At 33.3% G+C, this 20,327-nt stretch overlaps 1 protein-coding gene across 1 annotated transcript in view; it reads left to right on the top strand.

The window, feature by feature from the left end:
* HMGCLL1 (3-hydroxymethyl-3-methylglutaryl-CoA lyase like 1) overlaps positions 1–20,327 on the top strand; it is a 154,629-nt gene that overhangs the window by 80,385 nt on the left and 53,917 nt on the right. The gene's annotated exons all lie outside the window — the stretch shown is intronic.

The raw sequence follows: 20,327 nt of genomic DNA, 5'->3' as shown, positions 1-20,327 counted from the left end.
AGATAAGACTGTATGAAAGCTTTTTGTTGAAGCTGACCAACAGTATGTGAAGCTTAATGTGGAAGTCCTACAGTGTACAGTTGCTTGGCAGAAGTTAAAAAACAATATGAAGATCAAGCCCCACAAGAGCTTATTTTGACTTTGTAACATATGTGCACAAATCCTAATTTATCCTCTGGAAGCAGGCAAGGAACATTGTATTGAATTAGAAGAGAAAATCACATCCCATGGACATTTAGGCGTGGGAATTTTTACAATTTTCCTTCCCTAAGTATTTTAGTTTCTAAAACAATAGAGAACTAGGCATCATTTCAGGAGTCTCTTTTGAGCTGCAACTGTAACTTATTAAGTGTTCCTGACCAGCAAGTTCCTAAGTTCCTGAAGAGGCGCATGTCTGTCTATCTGTCTCTCTTTCTCCTCCTGCCCCCCCCCAATCCCCCATTTCTCTATATGCGTATATCCTCTATGTGGTAACGAGTAATATTTTATTTCTGTAGTACATTTATTATATAATGATTGATAGTTTAGTTCTTTGGGATAAGGGCTACAGTGCAAAATCTAGGAACCTAAACTTCTGCTTCAGGACAGTCTGCCTCTTGAAACTGCCCAAGTATAAAATACTGCTGACACCACCTTGTGATTTTAACTGTTAGGGAAGACCAATATGAGAAAGTAATATTTAAAATCAGATCTAGAGATAAGAAGGATCTAACCCCAATAAGGTGTGTGTATGTGTATGTGTACATGAAATGTGTACAGAAAGAATAAGTGAAGCGGATGAAACATTGTATGGCAAAAGGTCTTGGGAAGGCGGGAACATTGTGCTAGGAACTGAAAGAAGACCATTATATTCAGAAGAGAAACAGCATTATAACATTGCTGAATTAAATGAAGTGCCCAATTTCTATTTACAAAGAGGTGACTAAAATCCTGGGGCATTTGCCCATCCTGTAACAGCCATACAGGCAGGCACAAAACAACCTAGGTCCCAAGCATGATGGGGAGCATGGATGAGAACCTGTGTGTGGCTGAGATCCCCCAAAATACCACAACCTCGTTCAAAGGGTGAACTAGCAAAAATTCTACCTCACAAAGGGAGGAGGCAAGCACATTCATTCTCATGGCCTTGACTCTGAGCGGAGGAGAAATACAATCTCCCTTTATCATAACCTTTTGTCAACCCTCATGTGGATTTAGGGTACAAATTCCCATGGCCTGCAGTATTTAAAAGACCCAAGCAGATAAATTGCTTTAAAAAGGCTGTGGGATAGCAAGCACCTTCAGGCCCAAGAACCCTTTCTGAAGGAACAGATCTTCAATTTAAGTCAAACTAGTTTTGTGTGCGTATGTATGAGGGGTGGATATTCTATTTTTCAGCAGCTCCTGTGGTAGTTAGTTGAAAGTGTGACTATAAGCATCTGTAACTGTTTTCTGTTCTGTTACTATGTGCCCAAGATCTATGTATATATGGAGGGTAGGAGTGCAGAATGGAGCCTTGGGGACCGGGGAAGCAATAATGTACTTCCAGTTTAGTGATACATTGCCTTGGAGCTTAAGTTATAGTCACAGTGTAAATTGGTGAAGAAGGTGACAGTAGCTTGTGTAATAAGCACCGTAATATAAAGCTGGAGAGGCTCGTGTAAATGAACATTTGAGGGAATGGTCAAAAAGTAGAGATTTGATGAGAAAGCTAAAAATTGAAGGTATAGAGGTATTTCGTGGTTTTTATTTTTTTTTGCCTTTTCTTTATTCACTTTTATTTTAATAAGCCAGTGACAACATAAGAAATATACACTGCTGCTCTCTTAGAAACTGTGTGTAGCTGAGAGAATCTTTAAATGTTGTAGAACTTTTATGTTGATAAAGATAGCTAAAATGTGGTACTGGAATGTCACTGCAAACACACACGTACTGGTCGCAAAGAACACTGACTAAAGCAGAGTCCACCAGAGCCATTTTCCTGTTCCCATCTCCCATTCCTTCCTTAATAACAGCAACAGCAACCATGGAGGAGAATAAAATGCCTTGGAAAAAAACTGTCAGTGTTTAAATAGAAGGAAAAACAGAGAAAGCTTCACTTCATTATGAACAAGGCTAACCTTGGCTTCAGGAAGCAGTAGCTATACTTCATTTTTTTTTTTTTTTTTTTTAATGGAATCTTTGAAGCGGCTTCTGGTAAAATTGGTGGTGGAGGTGGAGTGGATACCATTTGCTTTAATTTAGGGGTTGAGAAACAATTTACAGTGCTCCAAACTGGAAGTTAATATTAAGGCAAGCAGACATGTAATAAGTGGAAACTTGGCCACATGGTAAGAAACAAATGAGAGTTATAAATAGAATATCCCCCCTCAGTCTGGAAAGCACATACTAATCTTGTAGTAGCGGGTAGTGGAGGGATTTTTCTTGGGTTTCCAGGTTCTATTGCATTTTTTTAATGACATATACATATGACTTATAGGACTATAGATGGTTATATGGAAGTCAAGATTTCATAATTATTAATTTAATATAGAGAAATAATTTTGAGACTATAGATTGAAGTGTGGTATATTTATAACCACTCGAAACCAAAAGAGCAAGAAAACGAGGTGACAAAATAGTAATAGAAGAAATGTACATGACCAAATATACTTGTCTTAATTTTTTATGTAAAAATTGAACTTCACCTTCCTATATATTCCCAAGTACCTAAGTGAAACATCAGTGAACAAATTGTTTAATCTACTTAATACTAAACAATTGTACTGTCTCTCTTTTTCTGCACCCAAATGATTCGAGTCGTCATAATTGGGTAAAAACAGAATGAAATAAATAAAATAAATGAGAGCTAATATCACAAATAATTAATTGGCAGCATAAAGACAAAGCAGAATAGAAAATATTTAGCTTAATCCTGAAGAAATATCACGTGCTTTTTTAAAAAACTTAATAGATCTTTTGTTTAATGTGCCTTTTCTCATGTTTTCCATATGTTTATTATCCTCTTTTAGAAAGACAAAATTATTTACCTAATTTTTACATCAAAGCATTCATTTTTCTATATTAACTCTAACTAAACCAATGTTTAAATGCTGTCAAACAGCTATCAAATATTTGCTATTAAATATTTTGTGTAATTTATTTTTTAGTTTTTCAAGAAGAACTTTTAAAAATTTCAATCACTAGCCAGATGAGTCTGTGTCTCAGTTCTTTATCTATAGAATGCATACAATTGTGTTGGGATGCAGAGTTTCTAGAACATTTGCCTTTGTAACGGTGTAATCTGTGTAATTGGTTAATATTATTATCATGGTCATTATAATTAAAACTACTACTACTAATAATAACAGTAATAACTTTATTACAAAGTTTCTTTCTAGGTAGAGCCAGGAAACAGAGCACTGCATTACAAATGTGTTTTGTAAATACATGCATTAGATATTATTCATTTCTTCAACACCTTTTATAATGCTAAATAGAAATTGATGAGCAAGAAAGAAAACAAAAAAATTGAAAATTGGAAGCTGCTACAGAGGTTTTACAAAATGGATCATTGGTTTATTCAACAGATACTTATTTGATCAGACACTGTCATGGATGTTAGATTCAGATGTTAAAGATCTCAGTGATACTGCTCTGAGGAAACTATTTTACTTTAATTTAGTATTGTGAGAAGCTTTTTGATTATTGAATAGTTTTGTTGTTGTTTTTGTCTTTTTGTTTTTTGTTGTTGTTGTTGTTGTTGTTGTTTTGCTACATAATGAACTGCCTCCAGCATGGTATTCTGTTGGAAAATATTCTTGTAGGAAAATTGGATGTAGGAAGATTGGATTTATTTTCTTCTTTTTGGGAAGAAAATAAATTCAACAAAAGTTTTACACTGTCTAGCTTTCAAGTGTGTACAAGCAGAGCGCTCGAGCCATAAAAGTAAAAAAAAAAAAATAGTGTAGATGAACAAAGTACCTTTTTAAAATTTTTTCATGTAGTCAGATTGCTTATATAGTGATGAAAAACGAGTAAACATTTGAACAATTTTATTTATCTTCAACATCTTTCTGTTAATATGAACTTCTCCCTGATTTTGTCAATAGGTGATTTGTCAGGTTTTGTCCTCAAAGATAACTTTTATCTATATCTACATCTCCACAGGTACATACCAGGTAGTTTGAAAAAGTTGCTTCTGAGCTAGATGGCATTCAATTAATCAACATTTAAAAATAACTCATGAGATTCTATAGTGTGCTAAAAATGAATGTATTTAATCTTTATGCAATGGATTAAGCTTTGAAGCTCACCATGAAAGAAAATGTATTCAAAACCACTCTGCCTCCCCAATGTTGTTCAAATAGGCAAATGTTATATAAATGGATTATTAGGGGGTTTTTTTCTACTTAAAAAATTCTAATAGGCAGAAAAGTGATGGAGAAAGAACACTGAATTCATTGGCAGATTTTTTTTCTTTTTAATCATGACTTAACTTTTTTTTAAATTATTGTTTCCTCACATATCAGTTCCTTTAATTTACACTGGATTGACACTCTGGGATAAAGGATTATGCATAGAGAACAATATTTATACCTATCCATTACCACAGGTCATAGCTCATAGGATACAGGAAAATCCCTAACATGTGTTAGATAGAATATCTTTCTTGGGACCCAGAGATTGAGTAGGTCAGAGGTGGAGCCCTGAAGAGGTGTGCACAGAAAAACAGAGTCAAGGACCATGCAACTGAGAGTAGAAGATGGATAGCTAAGCTGCTTGATGACTTTTTACTCCCAACAAAGCTAAGTGCTGTGATCTTTACTTAATTCTCTTGAAAATTTCCAATGTCCTTCCAATGGATGCTTTTTTACTTAAGCTTTGTAAGCAACATTATACTAAGACACTGACTTTTCCATTATCTGTAAATTAATATTGGAAAAGCTTCATATCTTTCTAGATGACCATTTCCTCATATGCAAAAGAATTGTTACACTAAAAGAAATCAAAGTACATGTTCATATAAACTTTTATGAAATTTTCATCAATTCAAAGCTCAAAGTCAGTAGGAAGAAGGAAATAATAAAAATTAGAACAGATAAATGAAATATAGAAAAGACAATAGAAGAAAATTAATGAAACAGATCTGCTTTGAAAAGATAAATAAAATTAACACAACAGATAGAATTCATCAAAAATTGTTTCTCTTCTTAGCAGTTTTGACTTTATTAGTGTGACCATATTATTCCAAAAAATAGATTAATGGATGTTTCTTTTTCTTTACTTCTGATTGCATCAAGTAAGACAGTAATCCTGGGTTGAAGCTGTTATTTATTTTTATTTTTTTGCACACATAGTACAAGTTTTGAATTAGGAGGACAGACTCATCCTAGTTAATTTTACCTTTGTTAAAAGAAATTATTTAAAATGAATCTTTGTTGCTGTTAATCACCTTGAGGGCAAAAAAATAACAATCTAGTCATACAATTATTTTCTTACCAGTCTAGTCTTTCATAAGGATTTAACTTTGGATTTTAAATTATTGGTGGCAGTTTGGACAGGATGTGTTTTTCTGTGCACACCTGCTCTTCAGGGCTCCACCTCTGACCTACCTTTTTGAGCACCGCTCTTATCTATTGTGTAAATGTCTCGGCTTATTGTTTTAATCTTGATTTCAATAGCTTGTTTTCAACCAAGTACTCGTCACATCTCTCTCAGCACATGTAGCCTTAATTTGGAAATCTCATTGTTTTTCCCTGTTGTTTGTATAAAAACACATTGTTTTTCATTTTCTAATTTCATGTTTTCTTATTTTTTCTCTTGAAAATTCATATTTACAAGGAAACGTTATGGTTATACACTCCTGTCCATGAATGTAATGTGACACAGACCTTATTCTTTAGAGTACTAGGTTGAAATTGGTTAGTTTACTATTAAACACAAGGTATTCTTCCCATGACTGTTTTTTGACTTATTTTAATGTAACCAGTGGCCAGCACCACCACCCCCCCCAACACACACACACACATAACTATAACAGCCAAAAGTCAAGAATCCTTTAGCTTTATTGTTTGAACAACTTTCTCAAATGGTTCCAAATATCTCTAGTTCTGGATTTGAACTAGGTGGGATTAATACACACTGTTAGATCACAGTGGCTCAGTTTTATTATATTATTTCTCACTTTAGAATATCAGACTTATTTATCATTATCAGTATATGGTACATTCATTAATATGGAATCCTAATCTGGAAGCTACATATTTGTTTCCACATTTCTTTATAAATCTCTTCAATATAGAGAAGAATATAAAATGGAAATTATGGCTATAAATTGTTACCATTTAGAATTATTTTATGAATTATTTTAAAATGCTCATTTAACCAAACAATATTTATTGGCTACCTTCTGTGTGATAGCCTCTCTGCTACTAGGTATAATAAACAATTAAAAAACAGGATAAATCACCATCTTTTATTCCAGTGGTCCCCAACTTTTTTGACTCCTATATATAGGCACCGGTGCTCCTATAAGAATCTAATCCTTGATGATCTAAGGTGGAGCTGAGGCCACGGTGATGCTAGTGCTGGGGAACAGCTGCAAATATGGGTGAAGCTTCACTCGCTTGCCCACCACTCACCGCCTGCCGTGCTGCCTGGTTTATAACAGACCACAGACAGGTACTGGACTGCAGCCCAGGGGTTCTAGACACCTGCTTTAGTCAGTAATTTTTTCTATCAAACAAAATGTAGAAATTATGTAAAATTGCTTAAGCAATAAGTCAAGTTATTTTCACCTAGGTTACACATTTAAGTTATACTGACAAATTTTTTAAAAATCCGTGTAAATTACAAAAAGAATAAACTTATGGCTACATATTTCTACTAAACACTTTTGAATTAAGTAAAACCTTTTATAATAAATGTTCCAGTTTTGAGATATTATTGACATACATTAGTGTATAAACGTAAGGAGTACAGTATTGATTTCACTTATATACATTATAAAATTATTACAAAAATAAAAGCTTAATTAGCATCTATCATGTATAGATGAATTAAAAAGAAAATGAAAAAAACAATTTTTTTGTGATGAGAACTCTTAGGATTTATTCTCAACAACTTTCATACACACACACCCAGCAGTGTAACTATAGTTGTCATGTTGTACATTACATTCCCAGTACTTATCTTATAATTGGAAATTTGTTTCTTTGACCACCTTTCTGCAGTTCTCACCTCTCCATCTACACATCTAATAACCCAAACTTTCAAGTCTTTTTCTAGGAATTTGGTGAGGTATTGTCGTTTGTTTGTTCAGATCCCATAAATAAGTAAGGTCATTCAGTGTTTGTCTTTCTCTGACTTATTTGGCTTAGCATAATGCCCTCAAGCACAAGCACTATCCATATTGTTACAGATGTCAGGATGACTCATTTTTTATGGATATATAATATTCTATTGAATATACATATATTCAGAATATATATATTGAATATATATACACTTTTTTATTATCCATTGACGAACACTTGTTTTTTCCATGTCCTGGCTATTGTAAATGCTACTGTTGTAAGTATGGGAAATGCAGGTATCTCCGAGATAGTGTTTTTCTTTCCTTTGAATATATTCCCAGAAATGGAAATGCTGAATTATATAGTAGTTCTAGTTTTTTAATTTTTTGAGGATCCTCCATACTGTTTTTCATAGTGGCTGTACCACTTCACAATCCTACCAACAGTGCACAAAGTTTCTTTTTCCTCTATATCCTTGCCAACATTTACTATCCTTATCTTTTAGGTAATGGCCATTCTAACAGGCATAGGTGCAATGCCATTACAGTTTTGATTTGTATTTCCCTAATGACTAGTGATATTGAGCGTCTTTTCATGTACCTGTTGGCTAGTCATATATTGGCTTCGGAAAATGTCTATTCAGGTCTTTTGCCCATTTTAAAATTACTATGGTGTTTTTTTTGTTTGTTTTGCCATGTGTTCTTTATATATATTTGGATATGAACATCTTATCAGATATAGGGTTTTCAAATATGTTTTTTTCCATTACATAGTTTGGCTTTTCACTTTATCATTCTTTTTGGTATTGAGAATTTTTTTTAGTTGGATGTAGTCCCACTCGTTTACTTTTTATTTTGTTGCTTTGTTGCTTTGCTTGTGCTTTAGGTGTCATATCCAAAACATTATTGATGAGACCTATATCAAAGAGCTTTTTTCTTAGGTTTTCACCTAGGAGATTCATGATTTCAGATCTTATGTAAGTCTTTTATCCATTATGGTTAATTTTTGTGATTAATGTAATACGGGGGTCTAGTTTCAGTCTTTTACATACATGTGAATATCTAATTTCTTCAACAACATTTATTGAAGAAATGTCTTTTTTCCATTGAATATTCTTGGCTCCATTTCAAATATTAGTAAATGCTTAGTTTATTTCTGGGCTTTCAATCTGCTCCATTATTTATGTTTTTATGCCAATATTGTACTGTTTTTGGTCATTGTAGCTTTGTAGTGTAGTTCGAAATCAGGAAGTGTGATGCCTCCCATTTTGTTCTTTCTCAGGATTATGTTGGCTATTCTTAGTCTGTTGTGGTTCCATATAAATTTTAGAATTGTTTTTTCTCCTTTTTTCAAGAATGCCATTGGAATCTTAAAAGATATTTCATTGAATCTACAAATGATTGGGGGTACTGTGTACATTTTTAACAATATTAGTTCTTTGAATTTATGAGCACAGAATAGCTCTTCATTATTGTCTCTTCTTTAATTTCATCAATGTCTTGTAGTTTGCAGAGTAGAGATCTTTATTCTCCTTGGTTAAGTGTATTCTTAAGTATTTTATTGTTTTTTGATGTTACTGTAAATGAGGTTATTTTCTTATTTCTTTTTCAAATAATTTGTTGTTAGTGAATAGATGCTCTACTGATTTTTGTATTTTAATTTTGTATCCTGCAACTTTACTGAATTCATTGATTAAATGAATTAAATTAATTCAACTAATAACAAAAAGGTTGGAGACTGCTGGTTAGTCTGTATGCTCTTGTAGTTCACTAAATTTCTTTAAAAAGATTATTCTAAATTCTTTGTGTGACATTTCATAAATCTCCATTTCTTTAAGATTAGTTATTAGTTTTATTAATTCCCTTTGGTGATGTCAAATTTACCTGATTTTGAATGATCTTCATTCCTTATGTTGGTGTCTGTGCATTTGAGTACGTGGTCTTCATTTCTAGACATTGCAGGTTCACATTGGCAGGGAGTGTTTTTCACCAGTCAGCTCAGATTGGGTTTCTGGATGTGTTTGCTGGTAATGTCCTTGGGTAGGTGTGGCCAATATTTTTATTTCTTTTCTGTATAGAACACTACTGATTTTCTCATGTTAATGTAAAAATTGGATCTCGCAACTTTTCTGAATTTGTTGATTAGATCTGGTTTTTTTTTTTTTTTTTGGTAGTCTTTAGGATTTTCAATATACAAAATTATGTCAACTGCAAATAGAGACAGTTTTACTTCTTTTTCAATTCTGACTTTTTTTGTTTTCTTGCCTGAGTGCTCTGGCAAGACTTCCAGTGCTAAATACAGAGTGGTGAGAGTGGGCACCCTTGTCCTGTTCTTGAGCTTAGAGGAAAAGCTTTCAATCTTTCTCAATTATGATGTTAGCTGTGGATTTCTCATATATAGTCTTTATTATGTTGAGGTAACATTCCTTTTATCCCTAACTTTTTTTTTTTTCCAGCATCAGATGTTGAATTTTATGAAATACTTCTTCTGTATCTATTAAGATGATCATATGATTCTTTTTTTATTATATTAATGTGATGTATAGTATTGATTGATTTGCAGGTATTGAACAGTCAGCTTCCCATAAGTCCTACTTGATCATGGAGAGTGACCCGGTTAAGTGCCATTGAAATTGATTTGCTACCGCTTTATCACTATCAAAATAATGCTGACCTTGTAAAGTAAGTTTGGAAGTGTACCTTCCTTGTTGATTTTTTTTTTTTAAAGAGTTTGAGAAGGATTGGCATTGATTTTTCTTTAAATTAAAATTCACCAGTGAAGCTATCTGGTCCTTGGGTTTTCTGATGGAAAGTTTTTGACTACTGATTCAATTGCCTTACTAGTAATTGGTTTATTCAGACTTCCTCTTTCTTCCTGATTGCATCTTAATATATGTGTTTCTAAGAATTTTTTTCATCTCTTCTAGGTTGTCCAGTTTGTTGCCATATAGTTGTTCATAGTAGTTCATAGTAGCTTTCTCTGATTGTTTGTATCTCTGTGGCGATGTCTCTTTTTTAATTTATAGTTTTATATCTTCTCCCTTGTCTTTGGTTAATCTAACTAAAGGTTAGTCTTTTGTTTTTATCTTTTCAAAGAACCAAATTTTACTCTCATTGATCTTTTATTATTTTACTGTTTTTTATCATTTATTTTTGCTCTAATCTTTTTTATTTCTTTACTTCTGCTAAGTTAGGCTCAATTCACTCCTCTTTTTCTGAGCGAAGTTAGGTTTTTGGGGTTTTGGGATCTTTCTTCTTAATATAGGTATATATTGCTAAAAACTCCCCTCTTTGAACTGCTTTTGCTGTATCTCATAAGTTATTTGTATGTTGTGATTTAATTTTCATTTGTCTAAAGATATTTTTTCATTTCTCTTTTAATATCTTCATTGATCCATTGATTTTCCAGAAGAGTGTTAATTTCCATGTATTTGTGAATTTTCCAATTTTCCTGTTACTACCAGTTTTATACCATTGTGGTCAGAGAAGATGCTTGGTATGAATTCAAAATCTTGTATTTGCTAAGATTTGTTTTCTGGCCTAAAATATGATATCTTAGAAAATGTTCCATGTGCATTGGAGAAGAATGTATATTTTGCTGTCATTGGGTAAAATATACTGTATATGTCTCATTGGTTCCTTTGGTCTATAGTGTTTTCAGATCCTCTGTCTCTTTATTGATTCAGTATCTGGATGATCTATCTGTTGAAGTGAGGTGTTAAAGTTCCCTAATATTATTGTACTGCTATTTTTTTCTCCTTTAGCTCTGTTAGTTTTTGCTTTATATATTTAGGTGCTCTAATGTTGGACAAATACATATTTAACCCTTTATTGTTAAATAATGACCTTATTTGTCTCTCTTTGTTTTTTGGTTACTATTTGCTTGAAACATATTAAGCTTTCTACTTTCAGGCTATGTGTATTTTTAAAGCTCAAGTGAGTCCCTTATAAGCAGGTAATCATTAATTTTTTTTAAATCCATTTATCCATGTAGCGACTTTGGTTGGAGAATTTAATATGTTTATATTTAAAGTAATTATTGGTTAAGTAAGAAATTACTATTACCATTTTGTTGATTTTTTTTTTGGTTGTTTTGTAGATCTGTTCATTGTTTCTTACCATCTTTCCTTTGTATTTTGATGTCTTGTGGTATCTATTTATTTTGTAGTCTTTGTCTTGTTCTTTTCTTTAGTTACTATGGATTTTTCCCTTGTGGATACAAGGATTTTATAAATGATCTTAAAATTGTAATACTCTATTTTAACTGATAATAGCATCAATAGAATTCCAACATTTTACTTCTCCCCCTCACATTTTAGGTTATTGATGTTATAATGTTCATATAGTTCATGTTGTGTAATAACAGATTATTGTAGTTATGAATATTTTTACCACATTTGTTTAACTTTTAATCTAGAGTTGCAAGTCAATTACACTTCACCATTACCATATACCATTTTGTTTAACTTTTAATCTAGAGTTGCAAGTCAATTACACTTCACCATTACCATATACCATTTACCATAAAATCTAACTTTGGCTATATATTTGCCATTATCAGTGACTTTTCCTTTTCTTATTATTGTTAGTTTCCTATTACCTTCACTTAAAGAACTCCCTTTAGCATTTCTTATAAGGCAGTTATAGTGATAGTGAGCTCCCTTTAACATTTGTTTGGGAAAGTCTTTATTCCTTTTTCAGTTCTGAAGGACAGCCTCACCAGGTATATACTACCATCTTGTTTTTCTTAGTAGTTGGACCCATTTACATTCCCACCAGCAATATATAAAAGTTTGCTTTTCACTATATCCTTCTCAGTACCTGTTATGTCTTGTCTTCTTAATGATAGCCATTTTAACAGATACAAGGTGATATCTTCTGTTTATTTGCATTTTCCTGACGATAAGTTATTTAAGCATCCTTTCATATGTCTGTTGATCATTTTGATGTCTCTTTGGAAAAATGTTTAGTTCTTTTTTCCATTTTTAATAAGATTGCTTTTTTTGTTATTGGTTGAGTTCTGTACATAGTGTGGATATTAATCCTTTATCTGGTATGGTTTGCAAATATTTTCTCCCATTGTATGTTGTCTTTGCATTGTTTTTCATTTTCTGTGCAGAAAATTTTGAGTTTTATGTATTTCTTTTGATTTTTGCTTTTAGTGACATATTTTTTTTGAAAAATCATTGCCAAGACCAATATTGTTGAGCTTTTTCCCTATCTTCTATCAGTTTTATTGTATCAGGTCTTATGTTTAAATCTTTGATCCATTTTGAGTTAATTTTTGTGAGTGGAGATAGAGGTTCAATTTTTGTTCTGCATGTGTTTTTTAGTTTTCCCAGTACCGTTTGTTGAAGAGATTATTCTTTGCTCATTGGGTATTCTTGGCTCCCTTGTCTAATATTTGTTGTTGTATATACTAAGAATTAATTTTGGGCTCTCTATTTTGTTCCTTTGGCTTATGTATCTCTTTTTGTGCCAGTACTATACTGATTCGTTGTTGTTGTTTTTTTTAATTATGACTTCAGGGTATAGTTTAAAATATAGAAGCCTAATACCTCCAACTTCTTTTTTATGAGGATTGCTTTGGCTATTCTGGATCTTCTCTATTCTACACAAATTTTAGTATTGTTTTCTCTATTTCTGTGAAGAATCTCGTTGGTATTCTGACAGGGGTTATACTGAATTCATAGATGGCTTCGGGTGGTATGATTATTTTAATGCTAATTATTCTAATCCATGAATACAGCGTATCTTTTCATTTGTTTCTCCTTCAATTTCTTTCATCAAAGTCTTATAGTTTTCGGTGTAGACATCTTTTACCTCCTTGGTTAAATATATTCCCAAATGTTTTATTGTTCTTGATGCTATTGTGATGGGATAGTTTTCTTTATTCTTCAGATGCTTTAGTTAATACAAAGGAATGCAATTTAGTTCTACTTATTGAATTTGTATACTGCCATTTACTGAAATTGTTAATTCCAGCAGTTTGAGATTTTTGGTATGTGAGATTATATCATCAGCAAATACTAAGTTTTATTTCTTCCTTCGTGGTTTGGATACCTTTTCTTTCTTTGTCTTAATTGCTATACAGAGGACTTAAGGTATTGTATTCAATAGGAGTGGTGATAGTGGAACTCCTTGTCTTATTCCTAATCTTATAGGAAACACTTTTAATTTTTCTCCATTGAGTATAATGTTAGCTGTGGGTTTGCTAAATATAGAATTTATTAAATCGTTTATTAAAAGATGTTTCTTTTATAACCAATTCATTTTTATTATTAGAGGATGTTGTATTTTGTTAAATGCCTTTTCTATATTGATTGCGATGATCATATATTTTTATCTTCCATTTCATTGATGCGATGTATTATATTTATTGATACGTGTTTGTTGAACCATACTTGCATCTCAGGGATAAATCCCACTTGGTCATGTCGTATAATCCTTTTAATATATTCTTGAATTTGGTTTGCTAAAATTTTTGTGCAAATTTTTACACCTACATTCTTCACAGACATTGGTTTATAGTTTTGTATTCTTGTGCCATCTTTGCCATATTTTTGTGTCAGAGGAATGCTGGCTTCATAGAATGAGTTTAGAAGTGTTCCTTCCTCGATATTTTGGAAGTTTTGAGGAAGATTGGTTTTAATTTTTTATGTTAAATATTTGGTAGAATTCTATAGTGAAACCATTGGGTCCTACCTAGAGTTTTCTGATTTAGGACTTTTTTGGTTACTGATTTGATCTCTTTACTCATTATTGATTTGTTCAGATTTTCTAATCTTGATTCAAGCCTGGTAGGTTTTGCTTTTTTTAGAAATGTATCCCTTTTCTAGGCTATGTAATTTGTTGGCATATAATTGTTCATAGTAGCTTCTTAGGATTCTGTGTATTTTTGTTGTATCAGTTGTAATCTTCCATTTCTTATTTTGGGTCTTTTTTTTTTCATCTAAAGGTCAGTTTTGTTTATCTTTTTGAATAATGAGCTCTTAGTTTTGTTGATTTTCTGGTCTCTATTTTACTTATTTCTGCTTTGATCTTCATTATTTCCTTCCTCCTGCTAACTTTGGTATATTTTTCTGGTTCTTTGAAGTATAAAGATTGTTTAATTGAGGACTTAATATTTGAATATTTGTATTTATTACTATAAACTTTCCTCTCAGAACAACTTTTGCTGTTTCCTACAGTATTTTCATTTTTTTGAGATAATTTTGCATGCTCTTTTGATTTCTCTTTGACCTAATGGTTTAGAAGTGTGTTGTTTATTTTTGAAGTAGTTAAAGATTTTCCCTCTTTCCTTTTGCTATAGGTTTCTATTTTCATATTATCATGGTCAGGAAAGATATTTGGTATGACTTCAGTCTTCTTAAATTCGTTGATTTGTTTTGATTTACTCGAGAGAATGTTCTATGTGCATTTTAGAAGAATGTATAGTCTGCTGTTGTTGACTGGAATGTTTATATAAATCTATTAGATTCATTTGTGCTAAAGTGTGGTTCAGTTGAAATGTTCCCTTGATGATTTTCTGTCCAGATGATCTATTCACTGATGATAGTGGGGTATTGAAGTCCACTACCGTTATCGTATTGTCTTTTTCCCCCTTAAAATCTGTTATTATAGTTAGCTCTCTGTATCATGGAATCAACCAACTATGGATAAAAAATATATGGAAAAAATGTTACTTTATGGCAAGCATATACTATGTAGTTAGACTTACAATGATTGCATCTGTACTGAATGTATACAGATCTTTTTATTTCCTATAGTATGATAACTATTTACATAGCATTTGCATTGTATTAAAGTAATCTAGAATTTACTTAAAGTTTATAGGAGAATGTACATAGTTTATATGCAAATAGTATTCCATTTTATGAGGGACTTGAGCAGCCTTAGATTTTAGTGTCCTCAGGCAAGGTGAGGGTGACATGTTCCTGGAACCAATTTCCTGTGGATACAGAGGACTACTCTATTTGCTTAATATATTTAGCTACCTGGCTGTTGGGAGCATATATATTTACGTTATATCTTCTTGATGTACTCACCCTTTTATCATTATACAATGACTTTCTTTGCCCCTTGTTACCCTTTTTGGCTAGGCATCTGTATTGTCTGATATACATGTATCTATGCTTGTCTTCTGGTTTCCAATTGCTTGGAATATTATCTTCTATCCTTTCACTTTGAGTCCATGTGTGCCTTTAAAGCTGAGATGAGTCTCCTGTAGGTAGTATATAGTTGGGTTTTATTTTTCAATCCATCTAACCACTCTTTGCTTTTTATTTGGTGAGTTCAATCTATTTACATTTAGGGCAGTTATGTTATGTAAGGATTTACTGTTGCCATTATGTTCTTTTTCCTTCTGGTTTTCTTTTATCTTTTTAATTTGTTTTCCATAGTGATTTCCTCACATTCCCCTTTTCTAAAAAAAATAGTTCTTGTCTCTGCAACAGATATTTGCTTTGTGTTTATGAAGTATATAAAACATTATAGAGATAAAATAGTTCTTTTACTGCTAATAATTTACATTTATTTGCCTATAGTTTCATCCTTTTATTCTTCCCCTTTTATATTGTCACAAATTAATTTTATGCTATAATTTTGTTACCAAGTTGTAGTAGTTATAGTTACTTTTAATGTATTTTTAATCTTTATGCTATAATTAGGAGTTTACCATATTACAAAAGTTAATTTTCTAATTCTGACTAATTTTAATTGGAATTCTGTGTACTTTTGTCTTTTCATTTCCATTCGAAGAACTTGTTTTAACGTTTCTTGTAAATCAAGTCTAGTGGTGGCAATCTCTCTGAGATTTTGTTTGTCTATGGGAACCTTTATTTCGCCTTCATATCTGAAGACTAACTTTACTCGATAGAGTATTCTCAGCTGGCAGTTTTAATCTTTAAATATTTTAGATGTCATTTCACTCTTTTCTGGCATATAGAGTTTCTGTTGAGAAATGTGCTGGTAGCTTAATGGGAGTTCCTCTATAGACTCATTTTTTTTTTCCTGGCTACCTTTAAATTTCTTTTTGATTTTAGACAATTTTAATATGTGTTAGAAAAGGTCTTTTTGCATTGAGAGAATAGGCATACAGTTAACATTATGGAGTTGTATATCTAGTTCCTTCTCTAGATTTAAGAAGTTCTCAGCTATTATTTCTTTATGTAAATATCTGATCCCATCTTCCTCGCTTCTCCCTCTGGAACACCTATTTTTCTTATGCTGGCTTTTCTAATAGAGTCTAATAACTCTCATAGGGTTTCTTCATTTTTTAAAAATGTTACTTCTTTTACCTGAATAATTTCTAGATTCCTATTCTCCAGCTCACTAATTCTCTCTCCATCCAGTCAATTTTAATACAGTCTTCTCATTTATTGAGTTCTTCACCTTTGGAATTTGTTTGATTGTTTTTTTTTTAGACTTTTAGTTTCTTTGGTAAAGTACTCATGTTCATTAATATTACAGAGGTTGTATTCTTAGTATTCTTATAGGTCATTGAATTTTTTATAACAACAATTTTGATAACAACATTTCATGTCTTCGAGACTGATTACTGGAAATTTTTCATTTGCTTTTTGTGGCATTATGATTTTTTTCTGTTTGATGAGAAGTACTTCTGCTGACACCTTTGAAGTAGTGGATTGATTTCCTATTTAGGCAAGGCTTTGTTTACTCTGATTCTAACAGTTGAGCAGGTTGGTAATAGAATTTGAATTTGATTTCCAGAAGGTGGCACTATAGCACAAGTTTTTTGTTACTCTGACTAGATAGAGCTGAATCACTATTAAAGTTGGGAACGTGCATATTTAAAAGAGAAAAGCACTTTCACCTCTACCTCCTCTGCCAGGAGGGTCACGTTGAACCACTGCCAGATATGCTTTGCCAGCCTCTACTTACTCCTCTGAGGTCCAGTGAACCTACTTTCAGGTATGTGGATGAATCTGGTTTTCTTGTATGCTATGCAGAGGCACTTTTTTTTTGGTTGTGGATGTTCAATTAGTTGTAAATATAAATGTAGAGAAAAACAGAATGACTCACACCTCCATGATGTTGATATCACTCCTCTATTCTGCTGGAATTTCTGTAATATGAATATTGTTTCTTTCCATTTTGTCCCATCAGTCTTATAGGCCTTCTTCACTCTTTTTTTTCTTTTTTCCTCTTCTGGAAAATTTCAAATAGCCTATCTTCCAGGTCACTAATTCTTCTGCATGGCAGAGTTTGCGTTTGAAGCTCTGTCTTGGATTTTTTTAGTATAGTTATTGTGCTTTTCAAATGTAAGATGATTATCACGGTTTCTAGTTGTTGAATTTCTCATTTTGTTCATGCATTTAAAAAAAAATTGGTTAGCTGTCTGTGTGTTCTTGTAGTTCTCTAAGCTTCTCTAAGGGAATCATTCTGAAATAATTTATCTGGCAATTCATAGATCTCCATTTCATTAGGGATAGGCATGGGAGATTTATTAGTTTCCTTTGGTGGTATCATATTTACCTGAATTTGTTTTCATGATCCTTGATTCCTTATGTTGGTATATGCGCATATGAGTAAGTGGTATCCTCTTTCAAACTTTGCACAAGCACTTTGAGTTTCTGGGCATATTTATGTATTACCTCCTCAGGCAAGTGAACCTTTTATTAGGTTCTGTTTTGGGGTGAGTCAACAGTAAAGGCTCTGAAGTTGGGAGAGGGGGTCGTGCCACTGGCTTAATTCCCTCCCCAAGTGAGGCTGGAGGATGAGCTCTGTGGTTGCTTGGGTTCTCTGGTCAGGTTTACTAGATGGTTGTAACTGGTTACTATACACAATATTACAGGGATCTATTAGCTTCTCTGCCCTGGCAGGGCAGCAGGACAGATCTAGGACCTACAGAGCTTATGGTTTGGGGACCCAATCAGGCAAGAGTGTACACTGAATATTCTGGTCAAATGAAGCTACTGATTATGCTCTGCAGTCAAGGAAATCCCTGAGCTGGACTGTGATCAAGTTCCACTATAATCAGGGATATTGCGTGGGCTACACAGCTTCCTGTGTACTCTGATCGCTCCCTAGTCAGGTAGGCTGAAGTCAGTTTTCAGCAAGGAGAGGGGTATGAATTAGTTTCTCTGTATGTGGGCAGTAGGAGAAGCAGAACTACAGACCACATAGCTCATTGTTCTTAGCCTAAACTCAAGCCAGCCTGCTCTCGAAGTTCACTAGCTTTGCTGTACATACAATATGCTCTGTCCACCCTCTCTGCTGAAGTATTGCTAAGTCGCACAGCTTCCAGGTGTTCTCACCAGTCCTTCTGGTCAGATTGGGCCCAATACCAAGCTCTACAGTAGGTAAGGACTGTGACCTAGGTCCCATGCCTGGACAAACCAAACTCTTTGGTCAAGAAAACTTATTTGAGGACCTGTATCAGGCAGAAATACGCTCCACCAATTTCCCTGATCAGAATACACCACCAGCTTGGTTCTGAAGATAAGAAAAGCTGCTGGTTGGGACTACTCATTGGACTCTGATGGTAGTAACTTGGTCTTCCAAGAAACAAGTGCTGGTTGTTGCAAGCCCCTTCCCTCTTCTCAGATTCCACTGTGGTCCCCTTGGGGTGAGACCAGAGTTGGGGCCCCCTGGGCTGTTTTTCCACTGAAGGTACCATAGGCTAAGGGAGAACTCTTGGCATGGTGCTGTGCTGGCCTGGGAGGAGCAAAACATTCAGAATATCGTCATTCCTCTTACCCTTTTAATGCTATCTGTCTTGGGTTGGTGGTGCAGGGGTGTGCTTCAGCTTCACTCTCTTACTCGAGGATTCTCTCAGCGGTGTCTTGTCCATGAATAGTTGTTACTTGTTATTCTGACGGGGAGCAAAGTCAGGAACAACCTATGTTGCCATCTTGGTGATGTTATTCTTCCTGGTGGTTTTAAATGCTTAAAAAATTATGTTGAATTTTAAATATTTGGAAAATATAGATAAGTGCAAAGAAAAATCAATTACTTATAATCCCATCACAGAGGTAAATTACTGTTATTAAATATGTCATTCTCATTCATGTGTATACATACATGTATTTATAGTCATGTACCACATAATGACATTTTGGTCAATGGTTGATTGCATAGATGATTGTAGTCCTATAGATTATAATGGAGCTGAAAAAATTCCTGTCACCTAGCGACACTGTATCCTCATAGTACAATGTATTACGTGTTTGTGGTGATGGCTGGCATAAACTTCCTGTGCTGCCAGTCACATAAAAGTATAGCACATATAATTATATACAGTACATAATACTTGATGGCAATAAATGTTACTAACTTATATATTTATTATACTTATCATTTCTACTTTAAAAAAATAACATGCTATATAACAGAATGGTATGTTCTACCATCGACAGCCTCATGCCCCTCATTTATTGCAGCCCTGGATTGCATCATTTTCTTTTGTGTGTAATCTTAAGTTGTTTAATATGGTATACAAGCTTGTAGTTTAGAAGCTATAGGCTCTACCATGTAGGTTTCTGTAAGCATACTCTATCATATTCACACAACAAAAGTGCCTAGTGATTCATTTCTCAGAACATGTACTCATTGTGAAGCACTGCATGATGGTATATATGAGTGATTTTGATAGTATATTCTGCTAAGTAAACCTGCACCTCATGACTCCTGTAACCTTCCTTATGCATATGTGTGCATGTGCCTGGGAGCAGGTTCCAGTATTAACTACTATGTTTGGGAAGACAAGCTTATGGAGGAGCCATTTAAACAAAGAACTGAAGGAGGTGAGTGTTAATCTACCTCTCCCCTAGGAGAAGAGCATTTTGAAAGCAAAGATTGTGCAGCATGTTCAACAAACAGCAATGTGGCTAGTGTGGCTGGAGTTGTATTAGAAGAGTCTTATATGCCATAGTAAGTCCTTGACTTTTAATCTGAGTGAAATGCAGAAAAATTGCAGGATTTTGAGTGGGTGTAGCTTTTCATGTTAAAAGAAGAACTCTAGCTGTTCTGTTGAGACTAGACTGAAAAGAAGGTTAAAATTGGAATCAGGAAGATACGTTCGACTATTGCAGTCATCCAGGCAACAGAT

The sequence above is a fragment of the Rousettus aegyptiacus genome, unplaced genomic scaffold (assembly GCF_014176215.1).
Source record: "Rousettus aegyptiacus isolate mRouAeg1 unplaced genomic scaffold, mRouAeg1.p scaffold_m13_p_1, whole genome shotgun sequence".
Taxonomy (NCBI): domain Eukaryota; kingdom Metazoa; phylum Chordata; class Mammalia; order Chiroptera; family Pteropodidae; genus Rousettus; species Rousettus aegyptiacus.
This window is presented reverse-complemented; position numbering and strand designations above follow the sequence as displayed.